The 24,743-nt window shown below is 38.0% G+C and overlaps 1 long non-coding RNA gene across 1 annotated transcript in view; it reads right to left on the reverse strand.

Annotated features, from left to right (window-relative positions):
* LOC105502632 overlaps nt 1-24,743 on the reverse strand; it is a 133,697-nt gene that overhangs the window by 48,113 nt on the left and 60,841 nt on the right. Inside the window, exon 3 of the long non-coding RNA XR_001000367.1 lies at nt 15,674-15,731. This is a non-coding gene — a long non-coding RNA (uncharacterized LOC105502632). The remainder of the gene's footprint in view (nt 1-15,673; nt 15,732-24,743) is intronic.

A 24,743-nucleotide genomic window follows, 5' to 3' on the forward strand; every position in this document is an offset into this window, starting at 1 on the left:
CTCTTAAACATTTTTTTTGTGCAACATTTTTTACAAGATAACATTTTTTTGTGCAACATTTTTTACAAGATAGCATGATTAAGTATTTTTTCCTAAACATATGAGTAATGCGTCTTCATTGCAGAAATTCAGGTAGTTAAAAAAAAAAAAAAGAAAGAAAATCTATCAGCTTTTCTTAGGCAGAATCACTCATTTTTAAAAAAAATTATTTTTTGATACATTTGCCCCTGCACTTCCCCACCCCCTGATTCTGGGCCTTTTTATAATGTTTGCTGTTATACTGCATCTTCCTACTTGTTGACTTCTTTTCTCCTTTAATACATCATAAGCATTTTTCCATGATATTAAACATGCAGTTTGTGTGTGTGTGTGTGTGTGTGTGTGTGTGTGTGTTACAGTTGCTGCCATCACTGGACAGCCTATTCTTGGCAAGACCTTGAGTTCTTTTTTGAATTTTTGTCATATGGCTGGATATGGGAGTAGAGATGTAGGATAGTGGTGAATTTTATCTTAGTTCTCCTTCCACTGACCAGAAGTTCCTTCTGCCTTCAGTGACAAAAGGCTGCATTTCAAATGCAGTTATTGGAAAGGGTCCTTTGATCCCCACAACTGGCCCCAGGGCAATGCAGAGTTGTGGCATAAGTGGTTTTTGAATGAATAAATGTATGCATGAAGGAAGAGGCATACCATTCATTCAGAAATAGGGATGCTAGGTGGTTTTGAATTCTCGGCAAGGCATTATCGGTAATTTTTAGCTTTTGTTTTTATGTTACTTCTCTGTGACTCAGTTTCATTACCTGCAAGATAGAAATAATAATAGTCCCTACCTCATGGGGTTGGCACGGTATTATATGAACGAATACATGTGAAGTGACTTTCAACATTGCCTGGCAAAAAGAGAGTGCTCAATAAACCATAGCTCATCATCATCATCATCATCATTATGTGCTTTACAATATATTCCAACATTTTTTCAGTGAGCCCAGCCACTCAAACACACAATGATTTTTAAACTTTTTTTTTTTTTAAGAAAGTACACATAGGCATGAGAAGATAGCATCTTAGGACAGTAAAGTAAAACAGGATGAGGTGATTGGCTAGATACCAGGAAAAGGAAGTTCTAACAGAGACAGAAAGGCACAGAAAAGAAAACAAAGAAGGGAGAAAGGAAAACAAAGAGAAAGGAGGGAGCAATTACAGGCAGACCAGAATTCAGCGGAGGGAAGGGCCAGGTATGTAAGTTTGAAAAATGCACCATGGGACTTGACTGTGCAGTGAAGACTGAGACCCGTTACTCTAGGACGTTAAGGAGGAAGCTTCACAGACCCTCTGCGGCTCCCTGTCCTATTACCCAGTCAGGAAAGGGGAAGGGGATCAGGGTGGCGAGAAGGGAATAAGGGTAGGAATTAGAAAATGAGAAAATTGAAACATGGAAAGGTAAATTAACTCGTGAAAGGTCTCTTGCCTCATTGCTGGCAACACTGGGTCCAGAACTCAGCTTTCAGGGTATCCGAATTAGTTCTCAATACTTCTCCAACCCTGTCTGCCAGTTTCTCTCTGTACTTGGAGACCTAAATACAAAAATTGACTCAAGAATTTGAAATCTATGCCTTAACTTTTAGGGTGGCCATATGTTGAGGGAGGAACAAAGATACTGGTCAAAGTTTCCATCAATGACCTGCCGAAAATTGGAAAATATCAGGTACCATCACTTCCTCACTCCCCACAAGTCTTGCAGACCTCTCTCTCTTTGCAAACAGCAGTCAGGGAAGGTTCAAAGCCAACAGCAGTCAGGGAAGGTTCAAAGCTTAATAAATTAATAGCTCTTATTCCACTGAACAAAATGTAAGAGAAAGAATCAATTGGTTATTTTAGTTTCACAGCAGCCAATGTGTACGTGTGACTCGACTGATCAAGACTCAGAAATTTTCTCCATTCCAGGCTGATGGGCTTGGCTTTTGGAATTCCAAGCCCTTGCATGTAGATTGGCTATAGGAGCCATGAAAACATTATTTGTACGTTTTTGGTTTTGTTTCTGCATTTGGTGCTACAACTTGCAAATAGTGGCCATACTAGTTTAAACGTATTTCTTAATATACAAGGATATTTGTATTCTTTTTCTGGCATTCATTTTACTGGATTATTAGATCAAATATGGGTGTGTGCGTTGTGAGATAATCTTTTATTGGTTGGTTGGTTGGTTGGTTTATAAACAATTGGGAACAAAGACTGGAAGCCAGGTAAGATTGTTGATGGAATGCAGTCTAGCAACACTTAGGCTGGTATAGAATCTAAGATTCACAACTCCTTAAAGAAGATGCCATGTGCTTTGAGAGTAGGGTCAGTGTCAAAATTAGAGCACTCTGAGTTAGTCTAGTTTATGTTTCTAGAAGCTCTATTTTCTTCCCACGTCAAAACTTCAAAACACCTGAGAAAATAAGTAGGAAGGTCTCTGTGGTTATGAACTTTGAGTGAATGATGACAATTTTGAGATACGTGCCAAAATAGGAGAGTCTTCATTTTCCTCATACTTGTTAAGGTAGTGGTCTGGACTTGCTCAGTCCTACACCTGAAGCAAAGGGAGGGCCTGTGGGAGCTCCTTCCAAGGAGGCGAGTGCTCTTTGTTCCCTCGTGGCCTCTGAAGTTACTCTAGAGCTATACAGTTCAAGGCCAGCAGATGGCGCGTGGCGTCAGGCTGCGAGATAGCGCCGAGACAGCATGGACGCCGAGAGCCGGGGAAAGCCAACTGTACTACGGGAATGTAAACTTTAGTTAGGAATAGAAGTACGCTCATTTTAGCTATTAGATGATTTGCCTGATACTCTGGCTCTTTATTTCGAGGATGTCTAGCTCACCTGTGATATAACTCAGATCCCATTTCACTCATTTCTTAAACTAGGAATGGGTAAGGCTTACCATTCTCCTCTGCTTGTTTAGGACACTCTTGAGAACCTCCTAAAATGCTGTGGAATGGAACAGTGGGACCGACCAGAAGTACATTCTGGGGAGAAGAGAATAAAAACACCATTCCTTGAGAGTGGAAATGTCAGAGGCATTCAAACCAGAGCGACTCCATCTTCAGTAGGGGCTGGGTAAAATGAGAACGAGACCTGCTGGGCTGCATTCCCAGGAGGTTAGACATTCTTAGTCACAGGATGAGATAGGAGGTCAGCAGGATTGGTATCACAAGATACATGTCATAAAGACCCTGGTAATAAAACACGATGCCATAAAGAAGCCGGCCAAAATCAAGATGGTGATGAAAGTGACCTCTGGTCATCCTCACTGCTCATTATACGTTAATTATAATGCATTAGCAGGCTAATAAACATTCCCACCAGTGCCATGACAGTTTACAAATGCCATGGCAACATCCAAGTTACCCTATATGGTCTAGAAAGGGGAGGAACCCTCAGTTTTGGGAACCTCCCCTTTTCCAGAAAGCTTATCAATAATCTACCCCTTGTTTAGCATATAATCAAGAAATAACCATAAAAATGGCCATCCAGCAGCCCTCAGTGCTGCTCTACGGAATAGCCATCCTTTTGTTTTTTCACTTCTCTAGTAAACTTGCTTTCACTTTATGGACTCCTGAATTCTTTCTTGCACAAGATCCAAGAACCCTCTCTTGGGGTCTGGATCGGGACACCTTTCCAGTAACAGAAGCAGATGATCATACAGTCCTCTTTATTGTCCTTCCCCAGCCCACAACCAAGTTTCCTAGAATCATAGTACAGTTTCCTAGAAGGCCTACTGCTGGCATATAGTTAGAGATAACTGATGACATCTCTTAGGTTTTGAAAATAGATTACTTGTACACTTATCAAGCAGATTTTAACTTAATCTAATTGTTTTCGGTTCAGCACCTTGACCTGGTGTCACCGAGCCTGGAACTTCTCCAGAGAATAAACTTCTAGTTTTCTAAGGGAAGAGGGAAGGAAAAGAGAAGAGTGGAGGGATAATTGTCTGGCTGCATGGGGGTGGATGAGGGAACCTAGAGATTAAACTGCTCCACCTTCCTCAGACCTTCAGCCAAACCAAGTTTCAGCCCCATGCTTCAGCCTCATTTTCTATAGTACTTAGTGCCTCTAAGGCCTGAATCTTTCTGGGGCTCTAAAGGGAAAATTGCTGTGCTTTTTATTATTTAAAAAAATTTTTTTTTAATCAATATTCTCTTTAGCAGATACCTGTCATTCTGTTAAACCCCTGCTGTACATTTTCTTTGTTTCCCACATTGTGATTTTTATATTTCCAGGGCAGAATTTCCCGGTATCCCTTGCAGCTCCCAGGGAGTAGGTCTGGGACCTATGTTCTACCAACCAAATACACCCACATGAAGCTCTGATTTGGAAGTCAGCAACATGCGGACACAGACTGGGTTCTGAGCATCTATGGTGCAGATGAAGATGATGGCAGGAGCTGTGGAGGCAGTAGAATCCTCATCAATCCTCTTCTGTGTGAGATGCCAGGCTGTGTTCCTATGAGCTTAGCCTTGAGCTTCTTTTTTTGCCAGACCTCCCAATGAATCACCAAGCTCCTAATAACTCTCAGTAATTTCCTTTTATGCTCAAACCAACCCAAATGGTTTCTATAGTTTGCAACTAAAGGGGAAAAAAAGGAAGAAAGAAAAGAGACTAATAAATTTGGTCCATGAAAGTAGGGTCAATCTAAAATCTAAAAGAATAAAAAATGCAGAATTGGGCTCAATGCAGGCAGGAAGACAGAAGGCAAAGTGTATTTTGTTATGTACAAAGTACTATATATGGTACAACATTCCAATGCTCCCTTCCTAAGGCAGGTGCTATTTGACTGTGGCCACAACCCAATATGGAGAGAAACTCCATGACATGGAGCACTGAAACACTGACAAAGCCAACTGCTTCTTTATCTGCACCAAAGCAGCAGAAATAATGACTTCAAAGTAGCAACCTTAACCAGAAAGACCCGAAATCCTTCTCCCATTATCATTATTATTATTATTGTTATTATTTTGCAAGGCATGCTCACTGGACCTTCTCCCATTATTTAAGGATTCTCTGCAAGACACCTTGGACCTATTAAAAAAGTTCTGGTTGAGGGGAGTGTTTCCCCATGAGAAGCTACGATTTCAAATAGTCTCAAAGAAGTAGCCATTGAAGAAGAACTAGAAAAGGATAGATCAGTGATGTTGGAAGTAAAGGGGCGAGAATCTTCAGGTTTAAAGACTGTGGACACAGCATCTTTGACTATGTCTACACACATATGCAATTGATAGGAAGCAAATAGAACAGAAGCCAACTAAGATTTTTAGGAAACCACATTGTCAAAGACACCTCAAGCCTGCCTGAAAACAGCCTATGATTTTTATTTTTAAAACAAATTCCAGGCCTCTAGACCCACACTAGCGTGAAGAGGTCTGAGGAAGCTGTATGTCCCTCAAGAAAGCAATTCTTTATTGCCCATCAAAGATGAATCCACAGGGGATCATTAACAAGGAGATCATCCCGGAGAGCAGCTTCTAGAATCACCAACCAAGTAAGTGTCATTGCTATCCCTATTCAGCAAGGTTTGCTATTTGCTACTCATTCAGGACTGCTGAATGTTTCCCATTCTTCTATGTTTTAAACTGAAAGTTTAAAACAAAATCTTGGTTATCCCATTTTTTCTTTACGTTTGTATAATTGGGAGTGGGTATTGCGAGACAGCTTGTCTTTGAGCTTTGGGCTTTTAGTAGCAGTAGTTTTTGTTTGTTTGTTTGTTTGTTTGTTTTTAACAATTAGCATTACCCTTACTATTTAAGACAGAAGATTTTTCAGAACAAAGACCTCAAAATGAGAAGGAATGTGTTCTAGACTTAAAACATTGCTCAGGTGTGTTAGCAAGGACTGAGACCTTGAAGGTCTCCAAATACCATTAAGAATCATTGTGTTATCCTCTTTCTCACCTGTTGGATTTGTTTGTTTGTTTTTACTTGTGATTGATGAACTGGGAGAAGAGAAGTGGTCTAGAAAGGGTGAGAGTGGGTGGACAGATAGGATACAGGTGGCCTCAAATGGAGAGTGGTCACCTGTGAACAGAGGCCATGTTGATCTCCCTGCATTGCCTCTTCTTCCCTGCTCCTTGCAATGACCTTTACCTGGACTCAGTCAAAACAGCTCGTCCTTCTCCTTCCCAACCTCAAGCTTATAGTGCAGTTAATCTAGAGGTCAGCTGAAGTGCAGTTTCAAGTGGCTCAAACCCCTTTGCAGGTGTAGGGAAGGAGTTTGGAACAGGGAAGGGGTAGGTTGGGGGTGAAGATGGGAGGAGCTCATGACTTCCCTAATTAGCTCTGATTCAGAGCTCAGACTTCTGTTATCATTTTCTACCCACAAGTGCTGTCTCATTCCTTTGATTTCCTTCATTTCTATTCAGCCTCATGAAATAAAGAAATAAAGTAAACAAACAAGTAAATTAAAACGGGATCTTTATGGATGTGACAGGAAGCTTAGCAAGCCAAGAAAGTCTTCTATCCAGGTGATGCAAATAACTGTAAAACTTCAGACTTCTTGAACTACAAAGATGAATTCTGCCAACCCAAGTTCTAGTACTTCCTCCACTCCCAGCCTAATTCCACTGTTTCTTGGTTTCCTCGCTCCTTCTATTTCTGTTTGACTCTTGGGAGTAATAAACTCAGCCAAATCCTACTACTTGAGCCCATATTTAAATGCAGAACAATTTGGACTTCAATTTATTCTTCCTTCTTCCAGACTCTGGTCTGATTTATCTTTTTATACTCTATAGCCTATTAGGGTTTTATAATAAAGGCTGTCCTTCTCTAAGATTTCCAGTGTAGCTATTATCCTTTAACCCTTTTGCAGAGTTAACAAAACCAGTTGTTATTTTTTTTTGGTGGGGGTGGAGGGTGGTTGTTTAGCTTTTACTGATTATTAGAATGACTATTGTTTCAGCAAAAAGTATTCATGAAGAAAAAAACTCAAAAATTTCAGAAAAGTACAAAGAAGAAAGTGAATAATCTGAGCATCCCAAACTCGGTATATGTCTAAGGACAGGCTCTGTTCTCCCCTGGTCTTATTCATGCCCTTCTCTCTAATCAAAGAACAATTGGCTTGACTTTTCTAGCTTACTTCACTTAATTTTAGATAAATATATATCCTGTTTGAGATCCAAAGAGGCATTTGTCAGCATTAAGGGTCTCCCTTATCTTCATCCATGCTCACAATATGTGGCAGGTATCCTTCAAAGTTTGTGGTTTGGGATTATAGTGTTTCCTCATTTCATTCATGATGGGGAGATTTTTTTTCCTTCTATTTTTGTTCCATTTATTGTTTTCATTGGATTTTTAGAAAGGGGAATGGCGTAAGTGGTTTTACTCTGCTGTCTACAACAGGAAGACTTACTTTTCAAAATAATTACATGTCTGCTTTTAATTTTCTACTTCAAGAAAATGTTAAGAAAAGAATGTATAGCATTCTAGTTAATTTTCAGTTGTTTAGGTGCCTGATAAAGAGAAGCTTCCCTAAAGAGCAGCCAGTTCTGTTCTGAAAATGGCCTTCCCATGGCACCAGTACCCTGGCTAGAATTTTCCCAGGGAGAGATGGCCTAACTCCATGGGAGCTATCACCATAGATTGCCCATGCTGAGAGAACAGACCACAAATTATACCAGCTGCAGACACTTACACAGCACATGTAGGGAGAACAGAGGCTGATACCCAGAGAACGAGAGGGGTTGTACCTCAGCTGCACAGCAGCAGCAACTTGCAGAGAAACACAACCTGCAAGTTTATATAGCCCTCCTCCTGCCTCCATGAGAACATGACAGAGGCATTTGAACCAGAGTAACTCCATCTTGAATAGGGGCTGGGTAAAATAAGGCTGAGACCTACTGGGCTGCATTCACAGGAGGTCAGGCATTCTTTGTCACAGGATGAGATAGGAGGTTGGCATAAGACACTGGTCACAAAGACCCTGCTAATAAAACAGGATGTGGTAAAGAAGCCAGTCAAATCCCACCAAAACCAAGATGGCGATGAAAATGACCTCTGGTCATCTTCATTATTCATTATACATTAATTATAATGCACTAGCTTGCTAAAAGACACTCTCACCAGCACCAGGACAGTTTATGAATGCCATGGTAACATTCGGAATTTATCCTACATAATCTTAAAAGGGGAGGGACCCTCAGTTTCGGGAAATCTCTGACCCTTTCCTGGAAAACTCATGAATAATCCACCCCTTGTTTACAAATAATCAAGAAATAACTATAAGTATACTCAATTGATCCGCTTATACCACTGCTCTGGCTATAGAGTAGCCATTCTTTTGTTCCTTTACTTAATAAACTTGCTTTCACTTTACTGTATGGACTCACCCTGAATTCTCTCTTGCCCTGAGGTCCAATAACCCTATCTTGGGGTCTGGATTGAGACCCCTTTCCAGTAACAGATCCATAACTTTTCCATTATCTAGACATCGGTTTGGGAAGAAGGACAGAAGGGGAGATCTATAGAAAGTAGAGAATAGACTCTGATAGGGAGTTTCAGCATCAAATTGAGTGAAGTAAGCCCTCTTCCTCTTTTTTTTTTCACCCTGAAAGAGACTGTAACTTAGCAAGTTTATTTCCACCATCTGTAGAAATGAGAGCTTCAGAGCAAGATTAAATCAGTTATAGAAAATAAATAAGCTACTGTTTTTGTACATCTGATTTGCAAGGTGTTAATCTTGACCCCGCAACATCTGCGATTTTAGCTTCATCTTTCAGCAAGAGGCAGCCTGCTAGAAGGAAAACTGTTCAGGACTGGGAGTTGACCTCGGGTTACTCCTGGCTCTGCCACTAACTAGTTATGTGATGTTGGTTAAGACACTTAGTCTTCTACTTCGAAATTTCGTCAACTCTAAAATTACAAGGTTGGACCAGATCCATGATTTTCAAATGTTCATGGCTGCAGAGCCCTTTTGTTAAAATCTTACTTAGATGGCCAATATATAAAACAGATACCGCTGGAGTTTCCTCTGGCAAAATGGGAAGTAGGTGTCTGGGACCACATATGATAGAGGGCCCCTTTGGCTCCCTAGAAAGTCCCTAAATCACCTCCACAGAGCCCTTCCCAGCTATGCACTTTGAAGACCAGTGAAGGCAATGATTCTCTGGTCCTTTTTGATTCTAATCCCCAGTGATTCAATGTCTGCCCAAGGCCAAGAGTGACTGACAGCAGCATGAAATAATCTGTTCCATGGTCCATGGGCATCTGAGGAGATTGGCGCTACCTTGTCCTTTTGCAGTCAAGGCAGTTTACCTTAGTGTTAAAACCAAAAAAATCCAGCACTTCATGGTGGTTGCGGGTTCTCTTATTTACAACCGAAGAGGAGGAGGAGGAGGAGAAGAGGAGGAGGAGGAAGAAGAAGAAGAGGAGGAGGAGGAGGAAGAGGAAGAGGAAGAGGGAGAAGAAGCAGCTTGAGGTAACCACAAAGTAGAATTTGAGTCCCCATTATATGACTAACATGGCAGAGTCATGTCCTAGATCCACCATTTAGTATGCCAGGTACAGTGTATGTCACCTCATTAGTCCTGACAACAACCCAAGGGGTATGATCCTCATTTTACAGATAAGAATGCTATATAGCAGGTTAAGGAACTTGCTCAAATATCACACTATTACAGAGAATTGTGACTTTTGAAAAAACATTTACTCCCTCCTAAATGAGATGCTCATATTTATAATCAGTTACCAAAGCCATGGAAATTTCTCAACTCACAGAGTCTACCATGCAATGACTCTTAGAGCATTTTTGCACATGAAATGGACAAGAAAAATGTTTGTGACAATCTGAATTTTAAATGGAGATCAAAAGTCCTTGCAGCAGTGAAGAAAAAGCAGGCATCTTTCCTTTCCTTTCATGCACTTATATTTTAAGAAGCTCAGCCATTCCAGTCCATGCAGAAAAATACTCTCAAAGGAATATTTACAATGTGGATCTTATATTAAACATTTGGTTTTATGTACTTAAATATTTATAAAAGCATACGTTGAATAAATTTTAGTCTACAAACTGAAGTGTTCAAAACATATCAATTTCCTCATTTCTTTAAATCAATTTAATTTTCTGACTCTCAGCCTCCATCCTTCAAAGATGGCAAAAACATCTACCTCATCCTTTTGGGAGCTCCCTCTCCTTCCCAAAACCATACCACTAACCTGGAAAGCTTGCTCGGGATGAGAACAATTGAGGAAGGAGCCCTAACCTCCAATTTTTCAAGGTATCACTGGCATCCCACTGTGAAGCCCACAGTGGGCCCTGAATTTTGGTGGTGCCAGTTTGTGGTTAGAAGGCTTTGAGGAAAGTGCCTCCCTCTAGACGCCCTGAGGACCATCTCCTCTGGGCAGGGCTAGCTTTATGCACAAGTGACATGGGTAGTCTCACAGGGTCCCCTGCTCAGAAAAACCCTGAGCTTGTTTTAGTGCTCTTCTGTTGAAGTCCTGAAATTTGAACAAAAGATTCCACAGTTTCATTTTGCATTGGGCCTTGCAAATTGTAAAGCTGATCCTAAAACTGATGGGTTTAGTTAGCACCTCTTCTGCTCGCTTTCTTAGAGGGGTCTGCAGCCTTCCTCCTCTACCCTGTTAGGCAGAAGAGCCTCTCTCTCCTCGCTTTGCCCTCCAGTGCCTTTGCCTCTCTTCTTTGGAGTAGGGGCCACTTAACATTATCTCTTCAAAGGTCTGAGGCTTTTACAAAAGACAAAAATAGTCACAGAGGACTTCAGGGGCTTTCCCTTTCCATTCTGCAAAAAGTTCCCGAGGCAAAGGAGCATACAAGGAACTGGTTCCTACTTGAAATCAGCAAAGAAGGAAAAAGATGTGTGGGGAGAAAAACCATACCTTAGTATTTCAATAAATTGTTATACCACATATGTAGTTGTGTTTTAATTAAGTTATTTTATAATCAGTTTTGATGACTTTGTCATATGAAATTGGTCTCTAGAATAGAACCCCAACACATACTGCTGTACCCATAAAAAGCAAGGGCACAGAGACCTCAACGGGGTGTTGCTATGAGTAGAGTGAGCATATGTATTTTAACTCAAACTGGGACACATGTGAAATAGTAAGGAATTGCTATCAATAATTACACCAGAGCAGTAAGAGTGAGCTGAAACCACCCCGGGCAAACTCAAATACATAGGCACTCCACCTATAAATGATAGAGGCAGAATTTGAACGTGGGTCTGTGTTACTCCCACTGTTGGGATATTAATTAGGATAATCTCTGGCCAGCTCAACAGATTGACCATGAATGCTTTATTCCACATCCATTCTGTTGTTTTGCTGTTGACATGGCCTGAGAAAGGCTAGGTTCACAACAGGAGAATTTTATTCATGAGAAGCCCAGGAATCACATTCTTTAGCTGTAACTGGCCCGAGCTCCAGGCACTAATGAGGCAAGTTTCATCTTCAATATTTACTGAAAACAGACGCTGAAGTTTGAGAAGCAAATGTAAAGTGCTCATTCCAAAGCCTCTTTATATACATGTTAAATCAGTTTGTGGGAAAGAGACCACAGAGCTTGTTTAAACATTCATACTGATGACACAACTGTTCTAAAATATGCAGTTTCTTGTAGTTATATGTGGAATTAATTGCATATGGAGAAAGTCATCTTTTGAAACTGGCTAAAAGGAAATAGTCCATAACTCAGTGATATCAACATACACACCACTGTGCTGGGGACTCTACTTCACTTTTTTTCTTATCTCAGCCACTGTCTGAAGACGCTGTTTTCTCACTCAAGGCGTCATGACTCAGCTATGTAGCTCTGTCGAGAGACAGAAAAAAAATATCTGGGGCCAGAATGGAAGAGATAGCATTTAAGCACAACTGGAACTGTTGTGACCCCGGACTCTGGAGTGCAGCTCACTTCACCATGTTGCCATCGGCGGAGAAGTCTAGAAGAGTTGGTTCCTCTCTGCCCTTGAATTCCATCAGAGTCATGTGGCAAGTCATTTGGAAGCAGATTTTCTCCCTTACCACACAGCACATTCCAATAGTCATTCTTAGCTGAATTACCCCAAATTCTTAGCAGGGTCTCCTGTTAACCACAAGCGGCTAGATAGCTATGTTTAGATAGCAATGGCTCCTTATCTTCTTCACGCTGAGGGAAATCAGCGGTCCTTTCCTAGTGGCGGCTTGAGGTTCAGCTCCTCTGGGATGGAATCAGACCTCCACCACAGCCCTCAACCATAGGGAGTGGGACTCCCCCATATGTCTTATTCACAGCAGTAATCACACTTTTAGTACATCTGTTGTTTTAAATTTTCAGCCCCATTAATTCTTCCCTTTTAAACAAAAAGATATGAGGAGTTGAGAATCTCCATATTCACTTTGAAGTCCCCTCACTTAAAGGGGAGATTTGGGGGAAGAAAATTGAGACATGAGGCAATCCTGAAAATATGAATAAAAGAATATAAATATTTCTCCAGCCTCTCTAGTCTTCATTAAAATACGTAAGAGGAAGAAACTGGTTTGCCCTTCTATATTTAATTTGGACTCTAACTTCTTTGAAAATTCAGCAGTATGATTAATTTTAGCTTATCTTACAGAATGACTCTTCACTTATAAATAAGTCTGTTCATCTTCGGAAGACCATAAATATGCCTCCTGGTTTAGAGCTATTTTTAAATATCTCTTACATATAATTGTAATGAGATCTGTTTCAAGGACAATAGCTTAGTATCAGTTACATTTCTATTATGTTCTGTTGATTTCTTGGTTGAGAAACATGCAAAAATGAGCTTACTTGGATGAATATGAATGTTCAATGTTAAACAGAGCAATAAAGACAAAAGAGAAGCTGATGTTTGATCTAACAAGACTAAAAAGAGCAAAATAAGAGAAGAAGAGAAGAGGAGGAGGAGGTGGAGATGAGAAGGAGAGGTAAAGAAAAAGTGGAAGAGTTGTAGGAGGGAAAGGATAAAAGCTTGGGAGTTTCAAATTTCAGGTAAAGGTGTAGAAATTTTTATTTTTAATTTCTTTCTATGTTGTCCCACACAATATTGGAAAATAGGTGGAATATTGAGGAAAGAACAGGACAGGCATTAGAGGTTCTTTCCCTACCCCTTCATCAGCTAAGTGCCTGATTCTCCACTTTTCTATGTCTCAGAGTCCCCAGGCTCACATGAGGTTTGCACACCCACACAGGAACATGTTCTCTCTATACTCACACACTAAACACAGCATGGCATTATTGGATGTCTTGAGGCCAATGATGTCAGAAGTTATTTTCAGTATAAAGTTATATACAAGTAATTAATAATACTTATAACAATCATATATGCTTCAAATTGGTGATAAAAGCAACCTGGTATATGAAAAACGACATACTTGGCTATTAAAAATTATATTGCTACAGAAAAAAAGTTAAGTATCTGGTATTTCTAGGGCCACAATTCATTTCTTATATTAGAACTCAAATCTTTAAAATAAAAAGTCACACATGGGGAATTACACTTGGGACTTTACACATGGGAAATGAATGATCAACTTTTCCTTCCTAGGTCATCTCCCATCGGAATAACAGACTTTCCGCTCTATAGAAGACAAAGGACTTGCTTTTCTCCAGAAAAATATCTCCCCATTGATAAATAATGAGCAAATGCAGAACACTTAAGTAGTGTTCCCATCAGTAGTGTGAACCCTGTCAGCACTAACCAGCTGGTCCTTGTCTGTTCTGCAGTCAAAGAAAACGGGAACTCAGTGTGCATCTGAGTTCCCAAGGAGGGGAGGCTATGATTTGCCAGGTGTGAGCATGGGCAGAATGCCCAGTCCCAGGTCATTTTATAAAAAACCTTGCTCAGGCATGGCCAATAAAACTGTGGCAGTCCTGAGGAAGCAAGAAAAAGACCATCATTGCTATTTCTGCAACATGCTTACCCTCTGCAAAACATTCTTGTATTTTCTTGAACTGGTAAACAAGAGTTCAGAGAGCAAGTTAGAGTCATGAATGACAGTTGGAGTGGTAGGCAGTTTAATTGTTGTGATTTCTATCATTCATCAAATCAACACAATTATTTCAGTAACCAAATATACATTCAGAGAAACCAAGATTATAGAAGGCAGGTGTGGTGAGTGAAGAATTAGCAGATACCAATTTGCTTCTATTTGCAGAATCCAGGAATCAGGATCATATTTACTAATATACCTTGCAGGCAAAGCTTTTAGGTATTTCCATGTAATTGTTATGCAGCAAATTTTGGGCAATTCATTTTACATTTGTCTAACCCAGAAAGATAAACTGGAATGATAGTGTTTTTCTAAATAATTTGATCCAATGAAATAGTGACCTGCAGTCTCATGGTGATGTCAGGGTTCTTGCAGCTCACGCCTTAGAACCGAGTTACATGGGAGACTATGTTTGAACAATGTCCTTTAAGGAATTCAGTAACTAAACCCCACTGGACAGGAGCCAAAACAATCCTGCTTAATGCCAAATTCCACTATAGTGGGTCATGTTGTTGGATGGCTCAAATGAATCTGGGCCATGAAAAAGGGTCTCGCTCCCTCTATAGTGAGTTTTTTGTCTGAACTATCCAGATAATTTCTTCATTTTTCAACTTTCGTTTTTCTGCATGGAGTAGAAAGTCAGCTCTACTTACTTAGTTTTGTCTTTTGTTATAATCAAATCATTACCTGTAATTCTCAGAAATCATCCCCATAAAAATAAGTAACTTTTGTATATTTCAAAAAGAACCACCTAATTCCACATGGTTACTTATTCTTTTATACATTTATTTATTTGTTCATTGTGATTCATTCAGCAAATATTTACTGGACAAACACAATATACATTATCCTTATGTATCATGCCACTTATTTGGGAATCTCTAATTAGCAGAAAAATATTTCAAATATTAAGAAGCATCAGGAAAAAGTAAACAGTTTTTGGAAAAATTCTCCTGAAATGCTATGTTTCTTTAAAAACAAAAAGTTTAACCTGCAAAACAAGTGTATTATTCGAAGTTTACACAGCACATTTTACCGGAAAATGTTCCAAGCATTAACATTTAATCTTACCAACATTAGTCCCAGAAAAAAACCAACCTTTTCTTTCCTTGAAAACTGGAGAAGCAGAGCTGCAGTTTGCAAGTTTTCCTCTATTGGATGAACTTTTAGATCTAGACCACTTGTCCCTTACTAAATTCAAGTCATTCCGGAGAGCTCTAAAATATCATGAAAGGAGGCTACACAAAAAGTAGGGTCTTCTTTCACCCTGCCCCTCATTTCTATTTTCCCAATACCTTTCCCTAAACCTTATCAGCCCATTTGAAAAAGAAAGTGATATTTGTATTTGAAGACAACCCATGTGTTTTGGATCTCTTTTTCTGCTATGATATTAATCATTGCTGTCTTACTTGCATCTTGCAAGAAACAACAAAAAATAACAAATAGATATCCTCCTGCTAAATGAAAAAAAGTCCTATAACCTAAGGTTCAGGATGAGAGAAGTTATATTCTTAGGGTACTAAGGTTTAATATTAGATTTGTGATCATTTTGAGTTCTTTAAATATGGTCTGCAGTGACCTGACAGCAGGGGGTTGAAGGAAGAAGAGAGTGGACAGTCATAGTTACATGAAAATAAAGCTACAGGGCTCACTTGTGGTTTGCCTGATTGTGTTCCTGCTCTCATGAGTGACACTTACCCAACTCCAACTCTTCAGAAGGGGCCCAACAGAGGACAGACAATCATCTATGCAAAGGCTGTAGGAAGAGTCAAACACCCGGTGAGTAGATGAACCAGATGATCATAAATTATTTTTTAATTCCAAAGTTGTATGAATCCAAATTAAAAATTTTGGGTTTTGTTGTAGTTTTTAATCTTTTGTGTGTGTGACAGAGAATGTAAAACAGAATGCACATATAGAAAAGTACATAAACCATGCTACTGTGAAATGACCATTTAGGTCAAGAATAGAACATAGTCATCTCTGAAGTCTTTCCATGACCCTTACCAACCTCATGCCCCATATCCTGACTTTTATGGTTGCATTCCTCCATTCTCACATTGTTATAAAGATACTACCTGAGACTGGGTAATTTATAAAGGAAAGAGGTTTAATGGTCTCATAGTTCAATGGCACAGTTCATGGCTGGGAAGGCCTCAGGAAACTTAAAATCATAGTGGAAGGGGAAGCAAACATGTTGTTCTTCACAAGGCAGCAGGAGAGAGAAGAATGGGCAAAGGAGGAACTTGCCAAACACATAAAACCATCAGATCCCCTGAGAACTCACTCACTATTACAAGAACACATAGGGGAAACCACCCCCATGATTCAATTACCTCCACCTGGTCTCTCCCTTGACATGTGGGGATTATGGGGATTAAAATTCAAGATGAGATTGTGGGTAGGGAACGCAGCCAAACCATATCAATGTTAAACTTTTCTTTTCTTTTCAGATCTATCACTATGTAATATAGTTTAATTTGCATGTTTTAGAAAAAACCTTATATAAACAGAACCATGTACTGTGTGTTATGCTATTTTTGTTCTACCTTGTGGTTCTAAGATTGACCCATGCTGTTAGACATAGTTGTCCTTCCTTCATTTTTGTGGCTAGACCCAGATAAGTTCTGATGAATAAAGGCTTAGGCAAGTCCTGAGCCCCCTCAGCTGTTACTTCATTGGTAATTCAGCAGGACTGGTTATTCTGTATCTAGGGTTCTGTTGCAGAGAACAGAATACTCTCTAGCTCATTTAGGCAGGTAGCAATTTACTACCTGCTTTTAAGTGATTTTAAGATTTAAAGATTTTAAGATTTTAAGTGGCATAAAGAATTCTTGGAAGGAGAGACAACACAGCCTATAGAGTGACCTTTTGCTTACCTTCCTTTGCCTTGCCCAGCTACACACAGTACTGGACACCAAGGGAGCTGCTGCCACTCTAGGATCAGGGCTCCTCAGGCTCCAGCACCACATTGCCACTGCCTTGATCACAAAGCCACTGCAATCAGAGACCCTCTTGATTAAAAGGTACCAGGATTATGAAGCCACTAATGCTACATACTCCAGAACCATTCTATTCCTGACACAAACTACACTAGCAAAAATGGATGTCCATTGCCTTTCTCCTGAATACCCATGCAAGGTACCTATGCTAGCAATCAAATCTCTGCTGACATTGCCAAGAAGACCAAACATGTTTATAACACACCTGCCAGCAAAAATGGCAAAAGCAATATGAGGATATTTGGTTTGCAAAGTCTAAAAACATCTGGGACTTTAGATGAAGTGTGTGAGAAAAAGTAGTCTTCATTGTACATCACAGCAATGGCTTTCAAATTTGAGATCAGAACACATCATTAGCAGATCATGAGAACATTAAAAGAAACAAAATAGAACAAAATAGAAAATATCAGATGTCATCAACTCAGTAAGCACAAGTACTATTTTGTAGTACACATATGTGTATACTGGATTGCAATATCAGGTGTTTTTCTTACAGTGGGTTGAGTTCTTTAAAAAGTTTAAAAGCCACTGCACTAAAAGGAGAGTAGAATAGGTATTGAGTGCCCATCAACCATATTCACCACAATTCCTCATATTGAACATAGACTTCAACTGTTGAACACGTTCAACAATGAGACTCTTGGCAGATCTTGACAGCTAGTGTCTTCTAACAATCTACTTTGGAGCATCTTAGTGGTCTGGATCATCCTTACAGCCTGAGCAATTCAGAAACACAAGACACAATGCTGGTGGCTTGGATCAAATCCTCTCCACAAATGTCTTAAATTCAGCTAAGATCACTTAAGCTCCAGAAAAGATAGGATTTGGAAGTCTGTGTGTTGCCAATAACTGGTAGAGTGCTCGGATTGAGGACACAGATGGTTGTGTCTACCTGCCTCCCTTTTGAAGTCATCCTCCACAAGTCCCTTTGTGAGCTTTTAAAAACACAAACCTGATTATTTCACTTTTGTTTTAAAGCATTTGAAATATTCTTTGGCTTACGGCAGTGATTCATAAACTTGAGATGCTTGTTAAAATACAGATTCCCAGATCCTCCTTAGGATTCTAACTCAATAACTTCGGGATGAGTCCCAGGAATCTGTACTTTTAGTGGAAACCTCTAGTGAATAAAAACTGGACTACTAAGCATGATCAAAACAATTTGTTCCACACTAAACTGGCCCACCTACATTTTTCCATTCTGTTTCTCCCTCCCCACCACCAGTCTCTCTTCTCTTACCTTCTTGCTGCCCTCCCTCTTTCTCCCATGTCAAACATCCTTACCCTCCCCTCACTTGCTCCCAAAGACAAAGAACTCACCTTAAAGAACCTAGCTCCAATATTACCTCTTTAGGAAACCTTTTATATGCGAATAAAGCTTTTTTGATACTCTATATATTTTATAATGCATTATAAAATTGTGGTAATCACATTAAATTATAATTATTTGTTGACATGTCATTTTTCCCTACTAAAACTAGGACCACATTAGGTACAATCAGTGTATCTTACGGTTGTTGTTGTTATTGTTGTTGTTTTTTATCTTGCTCTTTTCCCCAGACTGCAGTGAAGTAGTACTATCTTGGCTCACTGCAACCTCCACTTCCCGAGTTCAAGCGATTCTCCTGCCTCAGCCTCCTGAGTAGCTAATATTATAGGTGCCTGCCACCATGCCTGGCTAATTTTTGTATTTTTACTAGAGACAGGGTTTCACCATGTTGGCCAGGCTGATCTCAAACTCCTGACCTCAGGTAATCTGCCAGCCTCGGCCTTCCAAAGTGCTGGGATTACAGGTGTGAGCCACCATGCTCAGACATCTTATTTTTTTTATATTTCCAGTGCCTGGCACATGGCAGATGTATCAACAATTTTTATTTAATGAATGAATGAACGAATTATATATGGATGAATGGTTGGATTGATGGATGGTTAGATGGATATAACTGCTTCTCTAAAATATGGAATTAAAAAAATATTGGTCTACAATGGAGACTAGGACTGTTACAGCTGGAATAGCTGATCATAGTTGCTGAAGCCTTTGGAAAACTAAGTGCATATGGGTTAAGACCAGGTTCCATGAAATTCAGTGTGAGCCATCAATAATGTTGAGTGTCAAAGGTGGAGGTTTGATTGGGAACTGAATATTGGCATAGTATCAAAGTATTTCCCTGCCAAATACTTATCAAGAGGGAAAACATCGAGTTTATGATGGAGAAACTTATTAGACATCAATTTGATCCAGTGAACTGCTGTTCACTGGTGGAGTAAGAGATTGACCTCATGTGTCTCTTGATGTGATAGCCCAAGTAAAGTACAGCATCAGAGCAGTCCTGCAAAGTAATAATGGCCTGATTCTGGACATGAGGAGTCAGCAGAGAAACTTAGGTAGAGGAATATCTACAGAATGAAGAGATAGAAAGATTGAAGAACTGTTCCAGAATGAAGAAGATTTAAAAATCTATGACAATTAAATGCAATGCATGATCCTGGGTAGACTCCTGCACAAGAAAATAAAGAGATATTATTGGGACTGTTGGAAAAATTTGAGAGTGTTCTGTTGATTAGATAGTAGTGTTGTATGAATGTTGATTTCTTAATTTGGAGGGTTGTAAGGTGGTTTTGTAAGAGAATGTATTTGTTTTGGAGAAATACACACTGGAGGAATGGGGAGTGATTAATCATCAGGTCTGCAATTACTGCTAAAGTGGTTTATAACAGAATAATGTAAATGTTGAGAGAGAGAGAGATGGAGGAAAGGGGTAAAATGTTAATAATTGGGAACTTTGGGTAAGAAGATATGGGAGTTTTTGTACATATCTTGCCTATTTTCTGTAAATTTCGTTTAAAAACAATTGATTGACTTCTACTTGTGACCAAGATGGAATAACAGGGATCAGATTTAGCTCTCTGACTCAAACAACTGCCAAGGTAGCTAGAGTGTGTAGGACAGAGTAGTTGGGATACAGAAGAAAATAATTCTGGAGATCCTTAGAGGATTCCCTTTGAGTATTCAGCAGAGTGCTGATTAAAACACGTACGTGAGAAAATGATCCAAAGCTGGAGAAACTATTAGATAAAAAGTATTCTGCAGTCACAAAGGGCTGGGAATGGGGTCTGTTCCCAATAGCCAGACTGAAAAGTCTCGTAATTTATGGAGCATTGGATAGAGTAGTTAGAATGGTCCTGTCTCAGTACTAAGGAATAAGTTACCAAACTAAGTGCTGCCATGGTCCAGCCTAACAAATCTTAAAAAGACTCAAAAAGATCAAAATGTTTCCAAGGAACTTAACTATATCCCAGAACAAAGCTCACGAATATTTATAGGTACACAAAAATATCCAGGACCCAACAAGGTAAAATTCACAGTGTCTGGCATCCAATAAAAGAGTGCCAGACATTCTAAGAAGCAGAAAAAATAAGACCCATAATGAAGAGAATAATCAATCAATTGAAACCTACCCAGAACTGACACAGACGTTAGCATTATTAGACACAGACATTTGAAAAGTTAATTTAACAGTATTCCAAAAGCTAAAAAAAAAGATATAGAATATGTTATAAAAATACAAAACAAATCAAACAATGAGAGCTAAAAACTATAATGTCTGAGATGAAAAATTCACTAGATGGAATTTATAGCAGTTAAAACGTTACAGAAGAAAAGATTAGTAAACTTGAAAACATTAGTAGAAGCTACTCAAGACAAAACACAGAGAGGAAAAAACAGTATTTTAAGATAATTATAAGAGCTTCAGTAGTTGTGAGACAAATTTTATCAGGCTAATATAATGTAATAAGAGACTCATTAACATACGTGTAACTTACATTACACTACATCATACATTACATTACATAATATACATTACATTACATCATTAATATACATGTAATAATATACATATAAAACAGTAGGGGGGAAGGCAAAAAAAATTTGATGTTATATAGCTGGAAATTTCCAAATTTGATGAAATCTATAAACCCACAGATCCAATAACTCCAAAGAACTCTAATTAAAAGAAATATAAAGAAAACCACACCAAGGAATATAATAATCAAATTTCGCCAAATCAATGATAAATAGAAAATCTTTTAAAAGTAGCCAGAGAAAGAACATGTGCTGCATAAGAGGAACAAAGATATGAAAGTCAGCAAATTTCTCATCTGAAACTATGCAAGCAAAAGAGAGTGGATCAACATATTTAGAAGGAAAAATAACTATCATCCATAGTCAGTGAAATAAAAACTCTTTCAGTCATACAAAAGCTGAAATAATTGATCACAAATGCACCTCAATACAAGAAATGTTAAAAGAAGTCCTTCAAGTAGAAGAAAAATGGTACCAGATGAAAATCTGAATCTACTTAAAAAAACAAGGAGAACCATAAATGGGAACTATGGAAAACTATACTAGATTTGTGTTCTTAAATTTAAATTCTTAAAATATATTTGACTATTTAAACAAAATTATAGCAATGTGCTATGAAGTCTATGACATAAAAAAGATACAAACTGTCAAAGTGCACAAAAGAACTAGATAGCTCGATTAGCTTTATACTTATTAAAAATTGAACTTATATTTCCTTAATATAAAAAATTTCAGGCTTAGATGGCATCACTAATGAATTCTACCAAATATTTAGGGAACACATAATACTAATCTTACACAAACTCTTACAGAAAATTGAAGAGAGTGAAATCCTTCCCATCTTATTTTGTGAGGTTACTATTATCCTGATGCCAAAACCAAACAAAAACATTATATGATTAGAAAATAACAGAACCGTATTCCTCATGAACATAGACACAAAAATTGGAACCATATTTTAGAAAATTGAATCCAAGAATGTATGAAAAGGATAATACATCCTGACCAAGTGAGGTTTATTTTGGGAATGAAAGTTTGACTTACTATTAAAAATCATTGAAAGTAGTATATCCTATTAACACATGAAAAAATAAAAACTATATCATTATCTGAATACATGCTGCTGTGATGTGAAAGTATCCCCCCAAAAGTTCATGTGTTGAAAAGTTAATACCCAAATTTATATATCGATGGTATTCAGAGGTGGAGTCTTTGTGAGGTAATTAGGATTAGATGAGGTCATGAGGATGGGGTGCCCATGGAATAATTAGTGGCTTTATAAGAAAAGGAAGAGAGAGCTAAGCCAGCACTTTCTCACACCATGTGATCTTTTTGCCATATTATTATGGAGCAAGAAGACTCTCACCAGATGCAGCCCCTTAATCTTGGAATTCTCAGTCTCCAGAACTTTAAGAAATACATTTTTTCTATGCAAAATATCTCGTCTGTGGTATTCTCTTACAGCAGCAGAAAAACAGACTAAGACAGATGCAGAAAGAGCATTTGACAAAATCAAACATCTGTTCTTAATTAAAAAAAAAAAAACTCTCAGCGAACCAGAAATAGAACTTCCCCTCAATCTGATAAAGGGTATCTAAGAAAAACCTAGAGGAAACATAATACTTAATGGTGAAAAATACAAAGATTTTCTCTTAAATTAGGGAAGAAAAAGATGTACTACTATTCAACACTGTGTTAGAGGTTTAATTAGAGCAATAAGGCAAAAAACTGCACTTACATTAGAAAAGATAAAGCAAAATTCTTTCTATTTGCAGAGTGTATGATTGTTTATGTAGGAAATTTGATGGAATCTACAATAACCCCTAGAACCAATAAGTGAATTTAGCAAGTTTGAAGAGTACAGGATCAATGCCAAAATCAATTGTATTTCTACATATTAGAACTTGGAAATGGAAATGTAAAAAATACTATTAAATACATTAAAAGTAATGGTAAAAGCTGCAATCACTTTTGGACCAACCCAATATTGGAGATAGCATTAAAATATAAAATAATTAGGAATAAATCTGAAAAAAGATGGACAAGACTTGTACATGAAAATTATAAAATATTGCTGAGGAAAATGAACTATGACCTAAACGATGGAGAGACATACCCTGTTCATGGGCCTTAAGGTTTAATATTATTAAGATACCAGTTCTACCCAAATGTATCTGTAGCTTCAGTGCAATACTAAATAAAATCTTAGGCTTTGTCTTTGGTACTGATACTAAAATTCATATCAAAATGCAAAGAAATTAGAATAGCCAAATCATCTTGAATACAGAAAAACGAGATCGGAGGACTTATACTATTTTATTATAAAGAGTTGTTATAAAGTGTTTATATAGACTTATTATGAAGATAATCAGGACACTTTGGCATTAGTGTAAATATGGACAAATAAATCACTGGAACAGAATAGGCAGTGCAGAAACAGATCCACACATATGACAACCAATGGATATACGGGTACCACACATATGGACAAGTAATATTCAACAAAGGTACAAAGGCAATTCAGGGGAGAAAGAATAATCTTTTAATAAATGATGCTGAAAAACTTTTGCAAAATAATAGAGAACTTGGATCAATACCTAGAGTTGTATAAAGAAATTGACTCAAAATGGATCATAGACCTAAATGTAAACCTCAAACTATAAAGATATAAGACATAAAGATATTTTAGATACAACATAAAATGCATGATACATAAAAGAAAAACATGAAATGATGAGCCATTAAAAATATCAACATTAAAACCTATGCTCTTTGAAAGACATTAATTAAGGCAGAAACCACCAAATGGGAGAAAATATTTGTAAAGCATTTATCTCATAATGGATTTATATTCCAGAATATATTTTTTAAACTCTCAAAACTCAATCGTAAAAACCAAACAACCCAATTAAAAATTCACTTTAAAAAAATGGGAGACATATTTGAGCAGATTCTTCCCCAAAGAAGATCCAGGTTGAGCATCCCTAACCTGAAAGTCTGAAATTTGAAATGCTCCAAAATTTGAAACTTTTTGAGCACAACTATTCCACACCTGACCTCATGTGATGCATGCATGAAATTATTTAAAATACTATATAAAATTACCTTTGGGCTATGTGTATAAAGTGTATATGAAACATAAATAAATTTCATGTTTAGACTTGTGTTCCATCCCCAAAGTATCTTATTATGTATATGCAAATATTCCAGAATTTTTTAAAAAAATCTGAAATACAAAACACTTCTGATCCCAAGCATTTTGGATAAGGGATATTCAACCTGTATATGAATGGCAAGTAGACACATTTTGTTAAGAAAATGAACATTAAAACCACAATGAGATGCCACTGTTAACCAGTTAGAAAAACTAAAATTTTAAAAGACTAACCACATCAAGTAATGAAGATATGGAGGAACTGGAACTCTTGTATATTATTGTTATTACCAATTTGGAAAATAGTTTGGCAATGTCTTTAAAAGTTCAATATAAACCTCCTATATTATCTAAACATTGTACTCCTACATATTTACTCAAGAGAAAAGAAAGCAGCATACATGTATACAAGGACCCATATATGAATGTTCATAGCTGCTTTATCTGAGACAATCAAATGTCCATAAATAGGTAAATGTACAAACATATTGTGCTATATCTATTGTATGAAATGATAGTAATTTAAAGGAATGAAATATTTTTACCCACAATGATTTTGAGAGAAATCTCAAAATAATTATTCAAAGTGAAAGAAGCTAAACCAAAAAAAGTACTAAGTAGGCCGGGCGCGGTGGCTCAAGCCTGTAATCCCAGCACTTTGGGAGGCCGAGATGGGCGGATCACGAGGTCAGGAGATCGAGACCATCCTGGCTAAGATGGTGAAACCCCGTCTCTACTAAAAAATAC

The sequence above is a fragment of the Colobus angolensis genome, unplaced genomic scaffold (genome assembly GCF_000951035.1).
Source record: "Colobus angolensis palliatus isolate OR3802 unplaced genomic scaffold, Cang.pa_1.0 Scaffold80, whole genome shotgun sequence".
In the NCBI taxonomy this organism is placed as follows: Eukaryota; Metazoa; Chordata; class Mammalia; order Primates; family Cercopithecidae; genus Colobus; species Colobus angolensis.